The following is a 4,595-nucleotide window of genomic DNA, read 5'->3' on the forward strand; positions in this document are numbered from 1 at the left end:
GAAGTATCCACTAAAGTACGATGCTAGTAGTGATAGGAAAACATGATAAAGATAATCTAGTTCATAATGATCTAATATGAATTTAATCAATTATGAATATGATAGGAAACAATAATTTGAAAATAAAAACTGCATAGACAACGAATATGACTACATACATGCATGATGAAATGATAAAAAACTACGAAACATTAATCTTATATGTACTTAAAAATATAGAAATAATCGNAAAAGGTTTATTAAAGACCATGATTTTGGGACGGATTGTAAATATGGTCCCAAAAAGTATACTTATAGGGATGATAATTTTACTTCGTCCCGAATTCATTGTTTTATATTTTAATACCCGAATGGGTATATGAAAAGGAAAACATCCCGTCTCTAAAAGATAAAATGCAGTTTATACTAAGAAGGCTCTCAAATAAATTATTTCTCCAATCCCTAAACCCCGCCACTCTCTCCTCTCTAAAAAAAAAGTGGAAGAAAAACCTTCTTGTCTAGCACTGCTATTCTACATCATTCATGAGTAAGATTTTCTTTCTTTTACATCTGATTTGTCTATGTCTTCTTGTTTTCCAATTAAAATCGGACTTATTTTCCTTCCGTCCTTTCTATTTTTTTGATCGAGTGTTTTTAGATTGGGGTTGTTTAGGATACTAATTGTTGTTATATAAGGGATACACGTTATAGTGCTTGGTTTAAAGCTAGATCTTGGAGGTTTAGGAAGAATGTTTTAGAGTGTATTTTAGGAATTTGTAAATTAGGGTTGTGATAAGCATGTCTTTTGGGGGACTTTCTTGAAAGGACGATGGTGTTGTTTAGTGTTGTCATTATGGTATTTCTTATGAGATGATGAGTTGGTAAAAAAATTAAAGAGCCTCTTTTTCAGTGTCTTTACTGTGAACTATTAAGGATTTTTCAATCGTAACAAACTTTGTATATTTGGTAAGTATAATCTGATTGAAAAAATAATCAGATGAGAAAGAAAAATGTGTGAATTGGTTTCGTTAAAGCATCTCAAAGTGATTTTCCAATGAAAGTATTTCGTTAGATATGCGTCTATTTAATGAGTGACACTCTAGTTGGAGTGACAGACTCACTGGTTGAAGCTCTTCTTTGTAAATATTTGTGTTCATTCTATCAAGAAATGCTCTCTCCAAATTAATATTCACATTTCCTTAGTTTTAAGCATTATAATCTAGACTCTATATTGATTCAAAACTTAGTTTTTGTGGAGTTAAATTGCTCTTCTTAAGGGCATTAACAAAGCTCATCCCTTGATTTTTTTATATGCGGAATAAAAATAAGATTTTATGTTTGTGTGTGCTGAAACTCCTTGCTTTTTAACTTGTTCTTGATAGGAGATAGTGAGTGCATGATATATTAGCTTATAATGACAGTAAAAGTGTAGGAGTAAAAAGTTCTTTATAGAGTTCATCTTTTATCTCAACTTAATATTCAATTGTATCAGAATGAATAACGTCACTGAATAGTTAAAGTGGAGTTGTAGTCTAAACTAGAGATTATCATACATTACACTTTGTTGTTGAGATAATACTTGACTATAGCACAAACTTGGGCTAAAGTTAATGATTGATGCAAAAATTACAAGTTTAATTTGGAAGTACTGTTAGCATAATATTATTTTGAAGAAATTGGTGTATAAAATTAAGCCCCTGTTTTTGTTGTTATTTTTGGCCTAGATGTTCTTCATGCTCTTGTTCTCGAATTTCTCTTGACTTCTCAGTTTCTCTATGTAGTATCACGCAGCAAAGGTAATTGTCCGTCCATCCTATATATGTTGCCATGTGCTACTATCCTAACTACCTATTTTCTATTTGGCGTGATTGAAATTTCCTTCTCTGTTTGTTGTTAAAGGTCTTTGGCCTCTAAAAAGAAATGATGATGTTATTTTGTTTCAAGAATTTGCATGCATAAGAAAAGATAAATGAGCTTAAGCAATTAAATAAATTAATTTAAGCTCAACACATTAATTTTCAGTCTCCAACATCATCTATTTCTTGAAAATGAGATACCAAGTGAGTAACGACTAACAAAACATCAATTTATTTTGCTGGTTTAAGTCGGCTAAATGAATTATAATGTGATCTTGAATACAAAAATAGTATTTACAGCATAAAGTTTGGTGCAAAGGAGCAGGGGTTTTACCATGTGCGCACCCAAAGGGTAGCGGCTGCGGGTTTTCCTTGTCATAAAAAAAAGTTGATTATTATTTAAAGTTGTTCAAAAAGTTCTTTTGATGTTGAAGAACATTTTGTTTTAAGGTTAAGATTGGTGCCTAAATGTATGAGTTGGTCATGTTTGCTGGTATTAATTTTTTTTTTGTTTTATTATGGTGATGAGGACTGAGAGCTTATTGTATATAATGCATTAGTTGGTTACATTTGCAGGAAAATGATCAAGACACTGAAGTACATATCAAGGTAGTTCCAACTTGTTCTTATTTTGGGTTTAGCTCTATATTTTGTTACTCTCTTTGCCTTTTATTTTTCGTGAATGGGTAAAGTCCAGTGATATCATTTTTAGTGTTCTATTGTTTGAAAATTAGACCTTTATATATCTATATCGGAATTACATGGCTTAAGAGATTTTAGAGGTGTGGTTGGGATGTTCAAGGTTTCCCTTTTAGGTGTGGTTGTACAAGGTTTCGGGCCTTTTAGGCGTGGTTGTTCAAGGTTTCCCTTTTAGGTGATTGTTGAATGTTATATAGCTTGTTCCAAAAACTATTAGGATACTATTGTAGCTTCTAAAGTTTGGAAACTATTACTTAGACACTCTTTTATTTGAATATTGTTGCAGACTTGTCTTTGTAGTGTTACTCTTATTAAATGCTTATTGTAAGTGATTTTTGAAAGAATTGATCTTAAGTACACAGAAATTCATGTTCGAGCTCTCAGCTTTGAGCTTAAAGTATATTTTGTATACCATGTTATATGACTTTACATGAATAAATGAGACAATGATGTTTTTGTTAATTTTTCAATGTAAGTAAATGAAGGCAATCTGCATCTGAATAGAAATGCACCGAAAAGGCCTTATCTTGTTATGTTGATTGGTATTTGAATTATAATTAACCTGATAAATGGAATAACAATAACCTGACCATACATTCTCTATTATGTTTTTCATTGGTAATGATAATTTTGTTTTGCCAGAAGATAACTTAAAGTCATTTTTAGATATTTTAACATATTGTTGTTTGCATATATTCTCGCATTTCCTTCTATATTTATGTTTGATTTTTGAAGGTTATGAGTTGCACTAAATAGCATGTGATAGGTGTAAGCTCAAAATAATTACATATGAACTAATATATCTCATATCCTGTACAGGCATTGATTTTTTCACTTAACAAGTCAAGTGGCAAAAGAATGGAAAGATACTAGTTGACAAGTTTCTTAGTTATTTTTGTTGTATTAGGTGAATAATTTGTATCTTTTTGTACAGATGTTAGATTCAAGGAAGGGTTGTGTAAACAATACAATGACTTACGTTATTGTTATATAATTCTACTAATGTTATTTTAATCCAAAATTTGATTATGTGTCTAAATTTTAAGTTTCAAATTTTAACCATTGTATAATTTTGGTAATATTATAGTTTTGGACCAGAATTTATAATACTACAAATTACATCAATAACCATATTATGTTGTACATAAAAAACTTTAAGGACCGTAAACTTGGTCTCTAATGATGAACTACGACGAGAAATAATATGTTACAATTCTTGAATAGGAACCAGGAATTTGGTCCCTAAATGGCATTTAGGACCATAAATTTGTCTGTCCCTAAAGGTCTTCAAGGACCAGTTACAAAATCTCGTCTCTAAATGTCAATAGCGACGGAGGCTATAGGGACGAGTGGCGACCAGATTTTTCTCGTCTCTAATACATTTTAGGGACCAGAAATGGACTTTTAGGGACCTCATTTCCCTTCGCTAGTGACCACTTTTCTTGTAGTGTATGAATTTAATCAATTATGAATATGATAGGAAGGAATAATTTGAAAATAAAAACTGCATAGACAACGAACATGACTACATACATACATGATGAAATGATAAAAAACTACGAAACTTTAATCTTATATGTACTTAAAAATATAGAAATAATCGAATTAAGAAGAATAATATGGGAAAAGGTATTTAATAACGAACCAGAAGATATATTGAACCAACAATGGTATGAAATAGACTTACATGATTTAGACTACGAAAGAATAGAATGGTACGATTTAGAAATAAATTCAGACTAAAATGAAATACGAATATTTACAATATTGGACAGAATCTATGGAAGATATAAAATTATTAGAACAATTAATGAAAGAAAATTTATGTATGTATCAAAGAACCCAAGATATGTTATATTTAGAATATATCATAAATATTATTAATGAAATGTTCAGATTAAAACAATTATCAGAAGAATATTACAATAAATATTATTACATATTACCATGAATTTAGTACTACCTAAAAGTAATATTAAAGAGATATCAAGATTAAGACACTTAGTAAAAAGATATTATAATAAAATCTTGAAAATAAGTTACTCACCTACCACACTACCA

The 4,595-nt window shown here is 30.0% G+C and overlaps 1 long non-coding RNA gene across 1 annotated transcript; it reads left to right on the forward strand.

The window, feature by feature from the left end:
• Nucleotides 1-388: 388 nt before the first annotated feature.
• On the forward strand, nucleotides 389-3,487 carry LOC125875203 (uncharacterized). Its single transcript, XR_007447353.1, has 3 exons — nucleotides 389-526; nucleotides 2,412-2,444; nucleotides 3,354-3,487. It is a non-coding gene; the product is annotated as an uncharacterized LOC125875203 (long non-coding RNA).
• The last annotated feature ends 1,108 nt before the right edge of the window (nucleotides 3,488-4,595 follow it).

Source organism: Solanum stenotomum, chromosome 8 (assembly GCF_019186545.1).
Source record: "Solanum stenotomum isolate F172 chromosome 8, ASM1918654v1, whole genome shotgun sequence".
NCBI lineage: Eukaryota > Viridiplantae > Streptophyta > Magnoliopsida > Solanales > Solanaceae > Solanum > Solanum stenotomum.